Source organism: Pinus tabuliformis, chromosome 6 (genome assembly GCF_031772625.1).
Source record: "Pinus tabuliformis cultivar Carrire ecotype Pingquan chromosome 6, CPIR1, whole genome shotgun sequence".
Lineage (NCBI taxonomy): Eukaryota > Viridiplantae > Streptophyta > Pinopsida > Pinales > Pinaceae > Pinus > Pinus tabuliformis.
The window spans coordinates 152,325,492-152,347,138 of NC_142292.1; the positions used below are offsets into that span (position 1 = coordinate 152,325,492).

The following is a 21,647-nucleotide window of genomic DNA, read 5'->3' on the forward strand; positions in this document are numbered from 1 at the left end:
TTTCTGTATATATTCAAGTTGTTTAGGAATGCAGCGTTTAAAAATTTAGGCGGAGAGCTCATGGCTTAAACATTTACATGTACGATCCAACATTTTACTCAAACATGTTCATGGATACAACTATCTAACGCAATGATTAATTCAAAAGAAAATAATAAGATATGGCTTCAAACTTAAAATTGGTATCTACACTATATTAGTAAAAAAGTGTCTTTAAATTTGTTACGGATCACTAAATTTTTTAAAGAAATATCTGCAAATTCTTTTTCTTACCTCTGTAACTTATATTAATATAATTTTAGTAAAGGTTCACTCTATTGGTAAATATTATATTTTTTTGGTAAAATAGGAGACATATGTCGTAACATATGTCAACATATATATCTTTTTGCTATGGCAGTTGTTTTTTTGATTATATATATTATTTTTTTATTATATAATATTGCCGCTCCCAATTAGCCGTTTCCTGGAAAATTTGGGGAAACCTCTAGCCGTTCCAGACACCCGTACCCAAGTTCCCAACGTTCCCAAGTTCCAGAAACTCGTGCAACATAGCTTGAAAGTATTTTCAGTGGTTTTGCATTGTGCCACGGCATGTGGTCTAGTGGTATGATTTTCGCTCAAGGGGCGAGGGGTCACGAGTTCAATTCTGAGGTAAAGAGACCTTAGGAAGATGCATATAAAAAGCTCGTTTGAGGTGCGAGAAGCCCAGGTTCAATCCTGTGAATACACTGTATTTATCGTAGGCACACATAAAAAGCTGGTTTGCAAGAAGTGGTCCCCAGTTCGATCCTGTCAGTGCCCCGAGGTGCGAGAAGTCCCAGGTTCAATCCTGTGAATACACTGTATTTATCGTAGGCACACATAAAAAGCTGGTTTGCAAGAAGTGGTCCCCAGTTCGATCCTGTCAGTGCCCCGTATTTCTTAAAACCTCTATAGACTGTTATATTTCCTAAAAAACTTTTATAGGCAATCTCCAGAAAGGAAAAACATAAAAAAATCACGTCCTAGAAAACATCTCTCGGCAATCTCCGGCAAGGAAAAACAGATTGGCAATCTCCTGGAAGGAAAACAAATTAACAAATTGAACCTGACGTGAATCGAACACGCAACCTTCTGATCTGGAGTCAGACGCGCTACCATTGCGCCACAGATCCCTGTCTGCTGAATCCTTTTGTTCATTTATAGTTCTAATATATTGACAATCACGCTACCATTGCGACAAGGATCCCTGTCTGTTAAAGTGGTGTGTTAAAGCTTTTGGTTCATTTATACTGCTAATATATTGACAATCTTTGGATCCCTGTCTGTTAAAGTGGTGTGTTAAAGCTTTTGGTTCATTTATACTGCTAATATATTGACAATCTTTGAGAGCGTAAGTATTCACCAAAAATGTCCAGCGGCTGTTAAGACTTTTATGATTCACCGATACAGCTAATGTATTTTGGTAGGCACATAAAAAGCTGATGCGAAAAGTCCCAAGTTCAATCCTGTGAATACACCGTATTTATCACATAAACTAGGCACAATCCTGTGAATGCCCCGTATTTCGAAAAGCTTATGTAGGCTGTTATATTTCCTAGAAAACTTCTATAGGCGGCCTCCCTATATACAGTCTCTCATGGAAAACATTCTTTTCGAAAAAGCTGCTATAGGCTGTGATACCTTTAGGGTTTACTGGTACTGTTACAATCTCTCATAGAAAACATTTTTTCCGAAAAGTGTCTACAGGCTGTAATACATTTAGGGTTTACTGGTACTGTCACAGTGCCTCATGGAAAACGTTTTTTTCGAAAAGCTTCTATAGGCTGTGATACCTTTAGGGTTTACTGGTACTGTTACAGCGTCTCATGGGCCGTGATACCTTTCAGGTTTACTGGTACTGTTACAGTGTATCGTGGAAAACACTTTTTCGAAAAGCTTCTATAAGATGTGATAACTTTTACGGTTTACTGGTACTCTATTTTGGTAGAGGGTTCACTGGTACTGATAATATATTTGTTAATTGTAGGGGGGGTTCACTGATACTGCTAATATATTTTGTTATTGGTAGGTTTGACTGTCACTACGTGATAACTTTTACGGTTTACTGGTACTCTATTTTTGTAGAGGGTTCACTGGTACTGATAATATATTTGTTAATTGTAGGGGGGGTTCACTGATACTGCTAATATATTTTGTTATTGGTAGGTTTGACTGGTACTACGAGGATACTCATATATATTTCCTGGAAAACGTAAAACCAGGGGCATTCCGAGAATCGAACTCGAGGATACTCATATACATTTCCTGGAAAACGTAAAACGAGGGGCATTCCGAGAATCGAACTCGGGACCTCTCGCACCCAAAGCGAGAATCATACCACTAGACCAAATGCCCTGTACAAAAAATAGAGCCGTTTATGTATACTAACAAAGATAAAAATGAGGTTTAAATCCGCGTGCTCTACAAGAATTTAAATATGCCCGTTCCACTCCACGCGCAGTTTAAATTTGCTGGCGCTGTCGAAGGATACGCTGTTTAGAGACAAATGGCTTTTGATACCTTTTATAAGAACACCAAACCTCTCTTTCACTCAGATTGCAAAGTTTTTGACACAGCCCTTTTCTACTTCAAACTATTCTCAAATGAAGAACTAGAGTGACAGAGATAGTAAATCCAAAGAGGATGGAGCTATGACACACTTTATATCCGCGCCTTTGAAAGCTAATTACATTATTGGTATTGCGGTTGAAGAAGGTTTTATTTGCGTTGCAATTTTTTCAGAAAACTCGATTTATCATAGTTACATCTTTTGTGAACATCACATACTAGTCTCACATAATTGATTAGTGCTTTACTCCTTATTCGTTTATTTTTATTGCAAATTTTAATAGATGTTTATCTTTATTTTTTATTAAGATTAGTTTAGGGTAGTTACTCACTAATGTGATAGCTACATTGTAAAAGTAAAAATAATAATAATGTTTGTAATATTATTTTATTATAAAAGAGAGATTTCATATGTATAAATATATAAAGAGATAAATTTAAATATGATGAATATAATAGAAATTTGTTATTTTTATTTTTATCGTGATATAAATTTATACTAAATGATTAAGTAATTTGTAATTTTTGAATTTGATAGATTCTGATTTAAGATAGATCTTTTATATAAATATATTGCAAATGTCTCTTTTCAAATCTACTAACACCAAAATCTCATAAGCATGGGAAATGAAATGTCAAAGTGAATCAAAGGTAAAAGGTAATAACATACTCAAGATTGAATGTTTTTTTTTTTTTAATCGATGATCCATGATAAACCAATAGAGAATCCATTCAACTCACTCCATGTGCTTCACATACATTTCTATGCATGTGATAGTCATGCGTCTATACTTACATTCTACATTGTAATATATTTATGTGCAATTTTTATACTTACATTCTACATTGTAATATATTTATGTGCAATTTTTATACTCAAGTGTGTGGTGGCAAATCTACTACAAGAATTGGAAATGTCAAGGTAAGGTTCTCAAGGTCATAAATCTCTCCTTGTCCCAATCCAAGAAAAAAATAAAGAGATGGTAAAAAGCAACAAGGACATCTTCTTTTCACTGCCTCTTTTTGTGACATTTGTTGTTGTCTTTTCATAATTTTTTTACATTTAACCTACTTTGCACCATACATATACCACATCTTATAACTAATGTTAACCCAAATCAAGATGTTAATGTACAATTGTCAAATGATGAGCTATCATGGATGTTAATACTTTAATTTTTACAAAATAAAAACCAATAATAATAGGAAACCACCAATATGGAATAAGTATGTAAATCGATCATAATCTGGTTAGAAGGTTATGTTGTATTTTAGACATATAATTAATTCCATGAAATCAAGTCAATACCCAACTTAGACAATTAATGCCAAGTTAGTGAAATAGTTTCAATATTCTCAACCATACAAATTAAATATAATTTTTTATTATGGGAAACTTGAGATATGAAATAATAAGGAAAATAATAATTAATATAATTAAATTAGAAATGAATTTTAAAGAGAAAAATAAAACTAATTTTTAAAATAACATTTTCAACTTATTTTTTTATAGGTTTACTCAAAGTATGCACTCATTCGATGAAAATAAAAAATTATACATATATACAATTTATTATGTAGTTTTAGTTAATTTCATTATGGTTTATCAAAAGTACGCAAAATCAATACACATTGAATACACAATTTACTTTTTCATTCAATGAGAAATTTGAGTTAACTTAGATGCGAAAATAAGTCAAATGAATGATTAAAAAAATATTTATCTTTATTTTGACATAATCATTTTGAATCCTATTGGTTCTTTTAGAACTAATTTTGATAGTACAAAATATCTCCATCAATTATAGCAGCACACTAAAGTTATGCATACCGCACAATCAAATCATTACCCAATATATCAAATAAAGGCAAAATTTCCATAACAAAAATGAATTCAAATGATTATTAATACTTCATTGCATAAATTATAGAAATATAGGCCGCACAAATGGTCGAGGGAGAAAATAAAATAAATATTTTCTTTATATAATATTGTAACTTTACATTCTTTATTCAATGAATAATCATATAAGTAATAGTAGACAGTTTAATTACTTAACATTAAACCACTCAATCCCTAACATCAGTCTTTAACATTATACTGTCATAAGTCAATAATATATTATATTCATAAATATAAAATGACAACCCTTTAATATAAAATAACAAATTTTTTTTTTATCCACTTAAATATAAACTTCTATAATTATATAACTCAAAAGTTAAAAAAAAATAGTAATTTATGAATACCACTCCACACATGACATATCTTTAAAAAAACAAACCCATAATAATGCTCCTTTAGGTTCCCATCATCTTCATTTTGATGTTCGAAATAGAAATCACCTGAACAATAATGCATATTGAGCAACCATTCAAAGAATACACCTTCCGCTTTGTACTGAAGAAAACATTTTATTTTCTGCCATCCAGAGTGAAATGGTTATATCAACTAATCAAAATATCTCAATGTCCACTAAACAGACCAACTGCCAAGTTATTTTAGAAGCTGTTTTTTGGGTATCAAAATGCATATTCGAAGGAAAATTGTTCAACAAATTTGACATGCCAAAGCAGTTTTGCTAAAATTATTAAAGCCTCTATTTCTTAGAGAACTTTAAAATAAATACAAGTCTCGCCAAATGCTTCCTCTGACATCGTCAATATCTAGCATCTGACATCCATCCTCAAGGTAAGATGGCATTTTAGCACTCCACGAAAAACGCCAGGCCTAGCCTGACTTGATGGCCATGATAGACCTACTCGTCCATGTGATAAACTTTTTCGGTATAATATTGACTTAGATTATTATCACTATGGGAATTGGTTAGCTGGGCAAGTTGGGAATGGTGAATAAATAAGGAATGGTGTTGAATCTTAGATAGGGGTAAAATCTTGATTAGATTCTTAGGTGAAATGACAAAGATTATTCATGATCAATGGCATCTCTAAGAAAAGATCACCCAAATCTGGAGATCACTCACTCCTGTGACCTGCAATGGTATCAGAGATCACTCCGTTTAACCTACAATACACTAACAAATCTGGAGGGCTTCAAGCTGCCCTGAACCTTGCAATAGAACGCTGCAAACTAACTTTATCCTCCCAGGGGCCAAGACCACAATTTTCAACATTAATTCCAACACTGCTGATTATGTTCAGGAATGAGTAGATGATATGTATAAGAAATAACAGAATGCTACAGTACTGACACATAGAGGAGCAAAAACAGAGGAGGTAGCCAAAACGATTTTAACATATTCAATTCTCTCACACGCTGCTTTACATATATAAAAACTCAATTCATACACTGAGCAACTGAGGCATCTAAAACCTCCTAAGAAAAATATCAAAATACATACAATTTCAAAGAGAACTTTTGCTAGAGATTTCTGGGCATTTAATACCTGCGTGATAGGCAACATTATTCAACACTACATGGATAATATGTAATCAGAGGCAATTCTCTACAATCAAGAAGAAAATAAGATGAGATAAGATGAGACTGCAGGGGATTGTGAGTTTGATTAAGGGAGGGCAGCATTGTTTGCGAAAGCAAGTAAATTAACATATGTATTGGACTACAATACTCTTTGAGTAAGATTAAACTACAGATAGAAATGGGCATACCTTTAATGTTGGGTATATCAATCTTCACCTATTTTATTTTCAGAAATACCTTTAAGGATAAATTCATTTTACATTCACTCTACAAATGGTAAAGTGGACTCCAGAAGTGACTCTGTAGATGCTTTGGGTGGCAGAGAAGTCCAAGTCCGATCATCATAATGCCGTAACAAGTTGCGTTAATGAAATAATTACATGTAAATGCTTTTTTCAGCCAAGCTCCGCTATGGAGTTTGGTACATTTACAAGTAAATGTAAGTGTAATATTTTTAAGTTGATGGACTGCGAACACGAAAGACTATGGAGGTCTTTTTTTCACTTTTCTTACTAATATTTATTTAATTGAATGGACTGCGAACACGAAAGACTATGGAGGTCTTTTTTTCACTTATCTTACTAATATTTATTGGTTGAAATTTAATAAGGGATTCCAATCATGTGGCCTTTTCATTTCACTAAGGAGTACCTAATTCTGTGTGACTAAGTTTATAAAAGGGAAACCATATCTATACAGGGATTCTGAGTTTGACTACTTGCCAGATGCTACTAATCTTCATTGCTTGATGTGTGGTTTGGTCATTGTTTTCAGAGAATTTGCCAGATGCTACTAATCTTCATTGCTTGATGTGTGGTTTGGTCATTGTTTTCAGAGAATTTTTTTAAGAAATCTCAACTTTTTATGTGTTTTCAACTCTTTCCTTTATAGAAATAAAATATATATAAACATTGCAAATAGTTTAATTATTCACAAGTTCTATAAAGAAAATTCCCATTTTCATCGTCTCAAACATTAGAACCAACTATTTTCTCCACATTATATCAGGACATGATCTTGCAAAGGTTCACTCAAATCAACCTGAAACATATTTAAAAGCATACAGTAGCAAGCGATGATTAACATTTCGAATTGATTACAGTCCATTTTGAAAATTTAAATAAATTTTTGATTATCAACCAACCATTATACATACGAAAACGATTTCATTACTGCAATTTTCAAATATGATATCGACCTTAAACACTCTAAATACCAGAATCAAAAGTAATATTATTTCTGGAAGGAATGAGTACTCAGAGCAACAAAATCTCTCTCGTAACAAAACAATGATAAGCTAACTTGCTAGACTTTTCCCTTTGAAGTCTAATAGAGGCTACAGGGTGGATCCTCGAGTTCATGTTCTTGCAAACTGCCTGGCATCCTCATGTTCATGTTTAGTGCAGAGGCACCGGTTTATTGCACAGAATATGCTCTATTTAAATGTGCCTGAGTCTTCCTGGAAGTGATGTAACGTCAATTTTCTCCAATAGTTTTTTTGAGAGAAGGAACCACGAAGGGCGAGATAAACAAGGACACTTCATGGTTTTATAAATTAAGCCCATCTGGCCAGCGAAGGAATGGCCAACCCTGCAATCAATAGGACACAGGCTTCCTGCAATCAATAGGACACAGGCTTAAGGCTCTGATTCAATTGTTCCTTTCTACTGGTATCAACTAGTTCAATAAAAACTAAGCGTTTCTCACATAAAATGTTTGTGCAAAGAGCAGAAAATATACCCCCGTGACCGGTGAGAGTACTTACCACCATACTACAGCAACAGGAATTAATAAAATAATTCCACAAGAATTAGGAAAGCAGATGAAATGAAGGGAAAGCAAACAAAAATTGCTTGTTGGCTGGCAGTACTGTTTGTTTGTCTCTCAAACAAAATGCAATGAGCTACTCTAGCTTCAGATCTAGTTACTGCAGGAAACGGACGGGTATTTTCAAAAGCAGCATACATGAACCTTCGACTAAAAAACCAGAAAACCTAAATTCGAAACAAAGAAAGAAAATGAATATCTTGCTCACCAGCAATCGAAACATAAAAGCGATTTCCTATGCACCAGCCGGGAATCGAACCCGGGTCTGTACCGTGGCAGGGTACTATTCTACCACTAGACCACTGGTGCGTATTTGTTCTTTAGCCTATCTCTTTTTTTTCTATTTTATAGAAATAGTCTTTTTTTGTGTTAATCTGATCCGCGAAAACTGTGAATCTAACCGCTTATATCAACACTTCACCCCACCGTAATCTCCAGTCATGCCTGTCATATATGTAATGCAGAAGGTCTCCGGTCACAAATTTTGCTGTCAACCGACTTCCGACGAGTTTCGAGAACAGTCTCGATATAAATTTGAACTCACATTTGTCCCGTGGACTTGTTCAGAGGTCCGTTCTCTCGAATTCCCCTGTCCGGTAATCTTGAGGCTCGAAAATCTCATCAATTCAGGTGAAATTTTCTATTAGGAGTCATCTGCGAATCACCATGGCGAAGAATATAACGACATTAACCGAACTCGTCCAAATTTCTCAAACTTAAATGGATTTGCACCAAACCCTACTCTCTACTGGTATCAACTAGTTCCATAAACACTGAGCGCTTCCCACATAAAATGTCAGCGCAAAGAGCAAAAAATATACCCGCGTGACAGGTGAGAATACTTACAACCATACTACGACAACAGGAATTGATAAAATAACTCCGCAAGAATTAGGAAAGTAGATGATATGTAAGGGAAGCAAACAGAAATTGCTTGTTGGCTGGCAGTACTGTTTGTTTATCTCTCAAACAAAATGTAACGACCTAGTCTATCTTCAGATCCAGTTACTGCAAGAAACGGACGGGTATTTTCGAAAGCAGCATTTTTCCAAAAACAGAAAAACGCTTTCGTATTAATAGCAATAAGAAAGTACAATTAAAACAGGGGATTAGGATCCCGCTGTTTCGTCTTCCGTGTTGAAGCAGAACCGTTCCTATATTGAAATAAATATTTCTAAAAACCAGTAAATTTATTCTTGATTGGCATTGCTCTAAATTGCAGAGATGGATCATTCCTATTACATATTCCAATGGCAGTTTCTGAATTCATTAGCAGGTGCATTCAATTAAATCAGAATGTATCCCAATCATTGAAGAGAACCAGAGGCAAAATATTTGTAGAAGATCTTGTCAAGACCTGCTACAACCTTCTTTTGATAATAGATCTGCTGCGCCATTCTATCTTTGATAGATGTGGGTAATGGTGACAGAGTTGAAAGCCTGGAGCAGAACTTTGATTCGGCATTTCCATGTATCTAGGTTTGATGAGTTCAAGGAGCCTCTATTGTTTGCCCAATCTATGATGGATTTGGAGTCCCCAAAGACAGTGAGAGATGAGATTCCAAGCCAAGATGCACAGAATAGGACCCCCTAGAGAGCAAGGAGTTCTGCTCGTGAATTAGTTACAGAGCCACAGTTCCAGTGGAACTTGTAGTGTCTTTCAGAACTTAGATAACCATTCCGCATCCACAGGAGTCAAATGAAGAGGCCCCATCAAAAAAACCTACTGGGAAGGAAGACCAGATGTTGCTAGGAGGAGAAGGGCTTTTAGGAATCAATTGTTTGTCAGAAGAGAATTCTAGATAGAAAGTGAAAATGTTGCAGCTGGTTTGCCAGATGTTGGGAGGGATATTCTCAAAAGTGAGGGCATTTCTGGTTATCCAAATTCCCCATATGATGAAAAAAGCCAACGTTCGGTGTTGTGGGTGGTCCTCAGGCCAACAACCAAAGCAGGAAAGGATGTCACAGTGATCCCAGGATTCGGAACACGTTTTTCCAGGCAGAGGAGGCAAAGGACATAGGATGAGGAGATGATTAATGTCCTCTCCTGCAGATTTATAGAGGTCGCATCTTCCTGGCCCCTGGAAACCTCGCTTTCTGAGTGTGTCCCAAGTCAATATTCTATTATGCGCCACAAGCCAAGAGAAACATTTTATTTTGAGTGGGAAATTCCATTTCCAACTTCGGACCAGCCAAGGAAAGATAAGATTGTTTCGGTGAGGCTGATGTATTATCTCATATGCCTCAGATGCTGTTATCCGATCTTGTTGTGATCTGCAACACCAAGTAAATCTATCTTCTTTAGTGGAGAGTACAATCCTTGAAAGTCTGAGATCAATGATATCTGAATTCCAATCCTGGATGAAATGAGCAGGGATTTCCAGCTCTTCCCCGTCTTTCCAGTGTGTATAAGTGGAGGATGAGAGATTTTTGTTTGCAATGTCCTGTATCACAGATAAACCATTGTTATACAGAAAATTAATAAGTTGAAAGGATAATAGATGAGGACCTGTTAGACCAGATAAGGGATCCAAGCCGATTTTAGCAATGGAACCCTTTCCGACATCCCATTTTAAATTGCTGAATAGTCGATGCTTGTTGTGAAGAAATGTGCGCCATGAGTACGCGCAGTGTTGTGGATTTGGAGCACTAGCTCGAATCCAGACAATGAAGTCTCTGTTTTGTTGGAATTAATGGAGAAAGCTAAACTTAGATCACTGTTGTGATGATGATAGGATTGGGACTCTAATCTTAGATCTCAGATCCTACTATCTAGGAAGTGGTTGAAACCACCCTCATTGTGAGAAAGGCTACATGTACTAGGTTGTTCTCCTGATTGATGAATGTAGTATTGTGTATAGTGCTTGGGAACTCTCCAAGTATCTCACCTGGAGAGCCATTTATTTAATAGAACATCATATTTTATCATGGTATCGGAGCATAAACGTTGCATAACCCCTGTCATTGCACTTCGTGAGGTCTGCGTGGAGGCTTGCGTGGAAGCCGAGGAGGCTGGACTTGCGTTGAGAAGGAAGGCAAGATCACTTGATTTCTTCCTGGAGGCTGATCGCTTGATCGCAGGAAGACGTCGCTTAGATTACCCGGAGGCCACACAAGTCGTTGTCGCGTGCCTAAGAATTTGACATAAAAGTCAAGAATGTTACTCGACGATCGTTACAGCGAATGGCAAGTTTCCAGGCCCAACAATATATGCACGAGAAGGAGACACAGTCACTATGAAAGTAAATTGGAGATCGTTACAACGAATGCTAGCGCGTTATGGCGGATGGCAGCAAGGGCCTCTGAGGTCGTTTTCCTATAGCAGCGTGGTCATTTGAAGTTGTTCTGGCAGCGAGGGTTTAGCCTGTTGTTGCAACGCACAACTGAGGGCTTATTGAGGATTTAAATCTAGGCAGCACATTGGATTTAAGACGTGATCTGGGCACCAGATCATCACTTGTGTAGATCGGTGAGTTTCGCGTTCGTGAAGATCACTGCCATCTGTCCACTAGCTTTTCTAGAAAGAATCAGCCACTTGCTAAGGTGGCAGCACTGCCATCCTGACTTCACCCTGCCGTGGAAGGCAGACAATTCTAGCCCCTTCAAGTCTCACTCACCACACCTCACTTGCGCCGGAGCCATTGACCACCACCAATGTTCGATTCATGCACGCCCTTCTTTCACAGTAATATTGGTTGATATTTTTTTTGGGATTTTCTGCATTTTGAACTCCTTAAGAATCCTCTTACCGCTGAACACGCTGAATGGTAAAGAAATATGTGCATCAGAATTAGATACTGATAGTGTTTCCAGTTTGTGAGAGGTCGTTTAGTCGCTCATCGCCAGAGTCGAGGGCACTAAGCCCTGTGTGGCACAGAAGCCACAGTCTACAAGGTTCTATAGTTGAAGAGTTGCTAAAGGGAGAAGTTTCCTGCCTGCGTGGTAACGGGGTTGTTGGAGCTCAAGCACTGTGTGGAGTCGAAAAGAAATCTCGAAGTGAGATAAGCTGGACTTTAAAAACATGTCTATATTTTTAGATATTTTTGATTCCGATGCTGATGATTTTCTCATGTTGGCATTTGGAATTAGCATGGGTAGTATGTTCAAGTCAGAAGAAAATTTAGAAAACTGTGGTTCTGTTGATGACCACCAGAATCGAGAGGCACAATCTGTTGTGCAGAATCCTGAGATTGAAGACACGTGAGTTGATCTTCAGGAAGGGTGTGAAGAGGAACAAAGTGTTGAAGATCAATTGGAAGAGCCACATGAAGCTGATTGCAAAGATGTGGCAGAAGAAGACAAAGTTGGAGAAAATTTAAATTTAAATTTAAATTTAAATTGTGATGATCTCATTAATATTTCTGTGTGTGTAGTTGTTAAATCAATGAATGATGAAGACATCATCGCTGACTTTCAGATGATTGACACCAAAAATAGTGAGAGGGAAAATTCTCCTATCCAACCTGTCATAATCTTGAGAAGGGCGAGAATAAGAAGTCAAGCTTTCCATCACTGGGGAAGAAATGAGGTGAAGATACATCACTACCTCATGGTGAGAAAAGCAAAGATGAAGCCTCGACTCAAGATGAACAAGTATGGGCTCTGCTGCAAGAAGACAAAAATGAAAACCTTTGTTACCAAGTTGTTTCATGTTTTAATTGTAAGCCTAGTTGAGACTAGACCAGTAGGCATATGTTATTGTTCAATACCCTTTCTCCATTAAGCAGGAGTGTTGGAATTAATGGAAAAAGCTAAACTTAGATTACTGTTGTGATGATGATAGGATTGAGACTCTAATCTTAGATCTCAGATCCTACTATCTAGGGAGTGGTTGAAACCACCCTGATTGTGAGAAAGCCTATATGTACTAGGCTGTTCTCCTGATTGATGAATGTAGTATTGTGTGTAGTGCTTGGGCACTCTCCAAGAATCTCACCTGGAGAGCCATTTATTTAATAGAACATCATATTTTATCATGTTTTGAAGATATTTGATCTTTATAATTTGGTTCCAAATTCCCTTGTTTGTGATCGCTCTCCAAATTTTTTTGAGTAATAGTGCCGAGTTGAAGGAATGAGTCTCCAATAGCCCCCATCCACCCTGTTTGACCGAGCAGTTTATGATGTCCAAACTGACCATATGGAATTTTTGAGTTTGTTGAGTGTCGGCCCATATGAAACCTGTGATTATTACATTAAGCTTGCGCATAACTCCTTGAGGTAGCTTGAAGATGTGCATCCAGTATATAGGGATGCTATGCAAAACAAATTTTACCAGAATAAATACGCCCCCCCATGGATATCCACTAGTGAGACCACATATAGAGTTGCTTTCTGATTTTTTCCAACAGACAGTCCCAGTGTTTGATTTTGTATCCGTTAGGCTTTAGAAAAAAGCCCAAGTAGGTGAAGCCATCGTCCATTTGTGAGGATTTAACCCCAAAGATGTTAGCAATCTCCATTATCTCTGTGGCTTCTGGATCACTCGAGATCAATAAAGACTTTGACTGGTTCACAAGAAGGCCTGATGTGGTTCCAAAATCTGTAATTATATTGAAGATCACCCGCCATTCAGAAGGATCAGATTTGCCTATTGTGAGGAGATCTTCTGCAAACATTAAATGTGAAAGGGATACCCTGTTTCCAATTCTGCAGCCAGTGATTTGTCCACGATCTCGAGCATTTGTTAATTTTCTGGACAGTCCATCGATTGTGATGAGAAACAGAAGAGGAGACAAAGCGCAGCCTTGTCTAAGTCCTCTGGATATTTGGAAGAATTCAGTAGGAGAGTTGTTTATTAAGATAGCTAGGGAGGTCGTCTTAATGCAAGCTTTAATCCAATTTATCAATAAAGACCCCATGCTAATTTTGTGCAGAATCATCCACAATAGTTCCCAGTCAACACAGTCAAATGCCCTGGAGAGGTCAATTTTCATTAGGCAAGCATCAAGGTTGCAGGTTTTGATAGAGTGTATACTTTCCTGTGTGGATGCAACAACGTCATGGATCTACTGGTTCTCCAGGAAGCCTAACTGTTCAACTGAAATGTGTTTGGACAAAAAAGGTTTGATCCCATTCGCAATTGTTTTGGAGATCAGTTTGTATATGGTGTTACATAAAGAAATAGGGCGATAATTGGAGAACGAGACTAGTTGAGGGACCTTTGGAATAAGGGTTATGAAAATTGCGTTTGTGGCGTCGAATACCCAACCAAGACAACGTGATTCCTTCACCATCTCAGTCAACTCAGTAATCATAATATCATGGAAATGGATGAAAAGTTCCATTATCCATTCGTCTGGTCCAGGACTTTTTCCATGTGCCATTTCCTTTAAGACGTTGAGGACTTCTTCTTGTGTGATTGGGTGTTCCATATACTTGGAGTCCTCCATGCTGGGTGTGAAATTGAAGAGGTCACATATTTCCATTTGTTTGATGAAAGAGGCATCTTCCCTGGAGCAGAAACTTCTGCTGAAATGTCTTGTTGCCTCCCTTTCGATTTCCTATTGTGTGATGAGATTTTCCCTTGTTTTTGAAATAATGTTTCATATACAATTTTTTTTGTCTCATCTTGACTTATTGGTGAAAGAATTTATTGTTCTTGTCACCCTCCTCAACCAACATTTGTCTGTTGTTTTACTGGAGTTCTTCTGATTATCTTTTTAAGATCTGCGATCTTCGGATTTCCAATTTAAGAATCTCTTGCTTTCTGTGTTCAGTGAAGAATTCATGGTCAGATGGGTCTTCTAGGCTCTTGATATGTTTCTCAATCCCCAGTAATTCCCTGTTCATGTCCCTTTTTTCCCTTCTTTCCCATTCTCAGACCCTTACTTTGAGGGCTCTCAATTTGCCATTTAGCATGTCCATTTTCCGAGAACCCCGGTCCCCAAATGGCATCTTCCAGAAAGTCTGTACCAAATCAATGAAATCCGACTCTTTTAACTAGAAGTGGTTCAATTTGAAAGGTCAGGCTTTTGAATGCAGTTCCCTGTTCCATCCCAACATAATTGGGAAATAATTAGATATTTTGATAGGAAGAATCTTGGAGTTGAGTACCTTAAGGCGGTTGGCAGTGCATTCATTTACATAGAATCCATCCAGGGGTTTTGCTATACCTTGTGAACCCCAACACCCATTTTTCCATGTGGGTCCAATTGGGATTGGTTTAATGTCTCGAAGATTATTCTGGCTTAAAATATCCGTGAAGAAAGTCCCCAGCTTGTCAAGTCTACAGTGGGAGCCCCAGATCTCAGAGATGTATGTGGAGAAATTAATCCCAAGCCATGATCAGTGAATCGAGCTCCAAGAGACCAAGTTGTGCTACATTTGACCATAATTCCTTTCTGTTAGTATATGGAGCATATACATTTATTATTCTCCCGTAATTATTAAACCTGCAGATGTGTTAAAGCCTTTGAAGTTGTAATTTGTTGGATTCCACATTGTCACTAGACCGCCGGATAGACTAGAGGCACTAATTGCACATTCATTCCAGTTTGGACAGATCTTTAGAAGATAACCCCATGTCTTGTCTTTTGTAGTCATGGTTTCTTGAATCAACACAATTTTCCCCACGTCTTGTCTTTTGTAGTCATGGTTTCTTGAATCAACACAATTTCAAGATTATGAAAGTTGATTAGACTTTTCAGGGATCGTCTTTTTTGGGCTGATCCCAATCCTTTTTTTTTTTCCTCAGAAGAAAAAGCAGTATAGTATATATTATGTCCCAAAAAACAGTGTTGTATTTACAAATATATGGCGGGCATTGTCCCGGATATGATCTCCTATTCAACAGATATTTGTCATCTATATGTCTTTCGTTGCTACATATACAAAATTTTGGACAGCATATAGAAACCTTTTAAACATAGAAATATTTCAAAGGATTTTCAAAAAAAGTATATACCTGCAAGCTGGGATATTATCCAGAAAAAGGGAGCTTGTAGCATACCAGAATTTATCGACCTTATATGCCTGGCATAGTGAAAGGCTGGATGACATATGAACTGGATTCCATGGTGATGCTCAGATGCCACTTACCCACTGAAGATTGCATTCCCTTCTTTGAAAGTTCATCCGCTATCTCATTTTGATTACGTTTTATATGAGAGATAGGGAAAAAAGCAGGCTTCCATAGAGATGCAATCCTGGTCAACCATCCAGAAAGGCTGTCATTTTTATGACATGTATGCCATTCACGTGATCTATGATTATTTTAGAGTCCCCATATACATTGATAGGGCCGATGTCCATGAAAATACAGAAAAGAAGCAGCCCATGCAGGGCCATGGCCTCTGCTTTGTTATTTGTCCCATTGCCACCATTCCAATACAGGAAATATTGGAGATCATTTGATATACCAATGTAAACCCCACAAGCGCATTTTCCATCTTTTGCCGCACCGTCAAAATGGGCCCTTGGGAAGAAAAGTTGCTGAGAGTCCGAGGCTGTCACCTGTTGTTTTTCTGTAGGGGGATGTTATGGAGTATGGAGAGATAAAAAGGAATAGCCTTATCTATAATACGCCCAAAACTCTCCTTGCAATTCTGGAAGATTCTTTTGTTTCTCCACTTCCATATGAACCAGCAAACAATTAATGGAATGGGACGCCAGATAGTTTTTTGAGATCCCCACCATTCATAAGCATCCTCCATGGATGGGTGTGAGATTGTAGGAAATCCAAGGTAGTTCGCCATTTGCACCCACAAACTCTGAGATAGAGGGAATTTTAAAAAAATGTGCAGATTGTCTTCAATGTTGGCTGAGCATATAGAGCATATGGCTGGTCCCTGCCAGCCCCTTTTCTGCAAATTTGTCCAAGTGAGGTTTTTATTGTGGAAAACTAACCACGAAAATATAATGATTTTTAGTGGGCAGCTTACCTTCCATAGAGAGTATGGAAAGATTTTTTTTGAGGTCTCCCTTCTCTGTTCTATCAGAGAAATATATATGTCTCTTACTAATACAATGGATCTACCTTTTTTAACCTGCCATTCAATGCAATCTTTGTCCTCTGTTTTATAAAAACCTGCATTTTTCATATTCCAAACAATTCTATTCCATTGGGCGGCCATTTCTCCTTCTAGTCCGAGTTCTCTGTCCGATTTCCATTGAGGTATGTCATCCTGCCATCCATTCATAACCTGTGCCCAGAAGAAGAGACCTTTATGGTGGAGGAGCGATAGAAACTGTGGAGTGATTGGAGGATCCATTTCAACTCCTTTGATTTTATCAACACCAATAAGGATGTTATTTCCAGTTTGTAATTTCCATATACAGTTCCTGCAGAAAAAAGGAAGAGTCTTTTGTAGACTTCTCCAAATCGCCGATCCTTGAGCGGGCCATTTAAAATTGTTCTTGTACCAAAAGTAAATATCTTCATTCCCCATATATTTCATTCTAATGGTTTGACTCCATAAGCTATTCCCAAAGACCGCTCGCCACATTGATTTGCACAGTAGAGCCATGCCAAAGCGACGCAAATTCATGATGCCCCAGCCTCCCTTGATTTTTGGGAGGGTGATGTTTTCCAGTTTCGTAAGATGATACTTTCTCTTTTCCTTGCATCCTCCCCAAATAAAGATTGCCATTAAACTGTTCAGTTTTTTAATTATAGTCGATGGAATGTAGAACAGATGCGCCCAATATACACAGATTTGAGCAAGAACTGACTGAGTTAAGATCATTCTGCCAGCAACAGATAAACATTTAAATTCCCACCCTGATATTCTCTTATAAAATCTGTTTAAGATCCATGACCAATCAGAGGAATTGTAGCCCGTGGGTTTCAGATGATACCCCAGGTATTTTACCCCCTCTTTTATGGAAACAGCCTGGATGTTAAATAGCTGTGAGATATATTCCATCTCTTCTGCGTTAACCTTACCATAATGAAAAGTAGATTTACCTCCATTGACATATAAACCTGTGGCCTTTTGAAATAAATTTATAATCTCATGCATTTTATGCCAAGTATTTCTGCAAAGCATAGCGAACAGTAGAAAGTCGTCCACAAATAGGTTGTGCGTAAGAGTGTTACCTCTGGAGATGGAAAGGGGTCCAATATTCCCTGCAGCAACCGCATTTTTGATGTGAAGACTAAGTGTATCCATGACCAAAATGAATAAAAGAGGGGATAGTGAGCACCCCCTACTGAGACCTCTTCCCCTTACATTTAGGGACATTATGGACATTATGGAAGGTCCATGTCGGAAGCCTTTGCTCTAAGGATCCGAGTTTTTGGAGGATAAGGGGGCAATTAGCAGTGGATGGTTGACAAGAACATTTTGGAATTGATCCAATAGGTTGGATGGAGCGATGGTACAATTTGCAGTTTTTTTTTTTAATTTTGGTCCCTTCCTCTGATGAGTGGTCACATTTTTGAAGTTAGCTGGGCAAGGAGGAGGGCCATCCAGATCGAGAAAGGATTTTTTAATGGTCAAGGGTTCCATAGAAGATTTTGACTCCTTAGCTAGAGCCTCGAGTTCCAAGTCCTCTGAGAATGGAGTGAAAGTGCGTCTAGATGGAGCCCCAAATTTGATTGGGGAGGAGTATAGATGTTCAATTGAATTTTGTTGTTCAGTGGTAGGGGCCAGATCAAACCCCTTCCATGCTTTACGAGAGGGTTTAGGTTTATTGGATAGCAGTGCAGACAAGGGCAAGTGTTTTATGGAGTAGGAATATTTAATGGTCGGGTTAAGACGAAGGTTTATGTGTTTGCAGTGATTGTTTTTCGAAGTGTAATTGGGGATAGGAGAGATTGGACCAGGAATTTTGAGGACAGGCTTGTTGGGTGCTAGTTGTGTGGAGAGATATTTAGGTGGAAGTAGAGATTGAGTAATAAGGATGTTTCTCAGAGGTAGGGATTTTGAGTGGGAAGAATCATTTGATTCAGAATTTGTAGAGGGAAGGGTGCCGTGTAGAATGGTGGAATGTGCCAGGAAATCAACACGTCTCTTTGCAGCATTGGAAGAGTCTGCTCGTGCATGTCTTTCTGGGCAAACTTGCATCAGGTGTCCTGTGGCATGACATATGAGACATCGGAAAGGAATTGGCTAGTAGTCAATAATTTGCTTGCGTGAACATGGACCCCAATATGGGTCAATTTCTTCAGAAAGCCCCCTGATAGCGATCGTTCTATCAATACCCATGCAGCGTTTTTTATCATCCCTTCCAAGTTGCTTTCATCAAGGTAATAGAATTTTCCTATTTTGTTTGCAATGCTTGTGATAGGTTTCCGAGTCCATAGTTCTAGTGAGAGTCCTGGAAGTTTGGCCCAAAGAATGTTCCTCCGAGGATTGTCTATTGTAGGGTCAAAACCAAAGGTCCACTTATGGGGAGACAGGTAGCCCCGACCTTGAACCCATGGTCTGTCAGCAATAAGGTTTGCATCCTCTGCTGTGAGAAAATGGAAAGCAAACCATCCATTTTGGAGAGCAATGATTCTTGGTCAGTATTTGAGAAGTGGTTGCCACCATGTTTCAGCCCATTTCTTCATTTGGGCACCATTCATATGGCAGAAAACCCATCGACCAACCTGAGCTTGTTTTTTCAATATGATTGATTCTTCCTAGTGTCCTTCCGCTTCAATAACCAGTCAATTTTTTGCGGGGTAGACTTTGAGTGGTTTTTGTTGATGTCTTCTTGAGGATTTGAGGTTGTCCGGCTATGGCTGTGGCTGTGGGTTTTCCGACTGCGCTGTTTCTTTTGAGTTCTTGTATTGTGCCTTTACCTGTACCGCTATATCTATCAGCAGAGCCTCATCCGGAGGGAGGGAAAGTCCAAATTTTCCATTTTGGTCAATGTTTTCACCGCCAATCCCGATAGCGCATATCGCCACGTCTCCTTTCTTTTTCGAGATTTTCTCCGCCAATCCTTTTTGCATTTTCCTCCACGAAAACTGTCCAAGTTGTCCGGTTAGCAGGTCAAGGAATAAGTTATATGGCCCACCGTGACAGGTCAGCAGTATTACAGGTCATCAGCCAGCATGTATTGTTTCTGTTTCCCATCACCGTCCACTTTGCAGGATGTCAGAGGGTTGTTCACAGTTGATTGGAGGATCTCTGAAGGATCTGGCGCCAGTAGTAATATCCAGGAAAATTTGATTGGGTGATCGCAAGCAAGTGATCAGGGTCCCACCACTATCTTAGCTGATTGGTCGAGGTGATTCCGTAGTCAGTCTTGTATTTTAGCTGTCTAAAGATTGTAGTGTCCTTCTTACGGCGAAGAGAAGACCTGTCGATCGAATCCCCAGGTTTAATTTATAGGCGAATTAGGTACATCAACCGCCGCTTAAAACTTTAGTGCCTGTAATTCAAATTTTGGGGAAAACCAGAATGGTTTCACTATATCTCAGCTGAGGCATCGACCCCTGTTCGAATCTCTTGACTGTGAAGACGGTAGAACTTTTGGAGTTCCTTAAAATTGTCTCCTTTGTTTTGTTAATACCCTTCCCTTAAATTTAACCTTGAAAGGTATCCCAGAGCGCCCATTTTGTGCACCAGAGATTAACTAGGACACACCATTACTGAATCTTTTTTCCAGTTACAAACCCCAACACTATTCCGCTCACCACCAGCTTTCTTTGCCATTTTCGAAAGCAGCGTACATGAACCTTCGACTAAAAACTATGAAAACCTAGAATCGAAACAGAAAATAAAATGAGATTCTTGTTAACGCACAATTGAAGCAAAAATTTATTATCTCGCTGCACCAGCCGGGAATCGAACCCGGGTCTGTACCGTGGCAGGGTACTATTCTACCACTAGACCACTGGTGCGAATGAGCACAACAGCATCTCTCTTTTCTTTCTATTATTTAAAAACATATAATTTTTCGTTTTGCACTTCACCTTGCCGGAACCTCCAGTCACTCCTGTCATATATGTAATGCCGGGCACAGAGGTGTTCGCGTTTGATGCAGAATGTCTTCCGTCGCAAATTTTGTGATGTCCTTTGCTCTCTACCGAACTCCGACGAGTTTCCAGAACAGTCTAGATATAAAGTTGAGCCCACATTTGACCCGTGGACTTGTTCAGAGGTCCCTTCTCTCGAATTTCCCTGTCCGCTAATCTTTAGGCTCAAAATCTCATCAATTGAGGTGAAATTTTATATTAAGAGTCCTCTGCGAATCACCACGGCTAAGAATTTAACGGCATTAACAGAACCTGTCGAAATTTCTCAAACTTAAGTGGATTTGCACCAAACCCTAACCTCAGTTGAAAGAGAATTACAGCGGATTTTAAATACATACTGCGCTACCGCCTGGTTGAATTATCTGCATTTCACATCCTGATATCCTTATCCATGGCCGCTTTTCATTATCTTTTGGTCCTCCAAAGGTACAGCAGGTATCAGTTTAATTGCAGTGATGATGTTTTGAAAAATATAAACCAGTCTAAGTGAAAGAGTTAAATAACATTTATAGATTTATGTTATTACTCTCAGAAAGAAATGTAATTGTGTAAATATGATCGGCAAGAATTTAATGGTTAAAATTACGATTGAATTTAGATGATTCAACCCAATAATCATCATGTATTTCTGGGTTTTTGTCTATTACTTGTATTATGACGCGTGAGAATTTAGGCAATATCAGTTTATGTATAAATATTTTTTTATTATTAGACGCTTGAGTTTGAAAAGGTTTCAGTTACCCTTAATACTTTGAATTTAAGTTTAAGTTTATTCTTTTTTGGACGTGGCAACCGTTTTGCTTTTATTTAAAAATATATATATATTTTAATATTTTAGATTTATTTTAATTTTTTATTTATGATAGAGATTAAA

General features: G+C 38.0%; 4 non-coding genes across 4 annotated transcripts; all 4 read right to left on the reverse strand.

Annotated features, from left to right (window-relative positions):
- Positions 1-1,085: 1,085 nt before the first annotated feature.
- TRNAW-CCA (transfer RNA tryptophan (anticodon CCA)) lies at positions 1,086-1,157 on the reverse strand. The gene has a single exon. It is a non-coding gene; the product is annotated as a tRNA-Trp (tRNA).
- A 1,150-nt stretch (positions 1,158-2,307) lies between these two features.
- On the reverse strand, positions 2,308-2,379 carry TRNAP-UGG (transfer RNA proline (anticodon UGG)). The gene has a single exon. It is a non-coding gene; the product is annotated as a tRNA-Pro (tRNA).
- A 5,720-nt stretch (positions 2,380-8,099) lies between these two features.
- Positions 8,100-8,170, reverse strand: TRNAG-GCC (transfer RNA glycine (anticodon GCC)). The gene has a single exon. It is a non-coding gene; the product is annotated as a tRNA-Gly (tRNA).
- A 12,397-nt stretch (positions 8,171-20,567) lies between these two features.
- TRNAG-GCC (transfer RNA glycine (anticodon GCC)) lies at positions 20,568-20,638 on the reverse strand. The gene has a single exon. It is a non-coding gene; the product is annotated as a tRNA-Gly (tRNA).
- Positions 20,639-21,647: the final 1,009 nt, after the last annotated feature.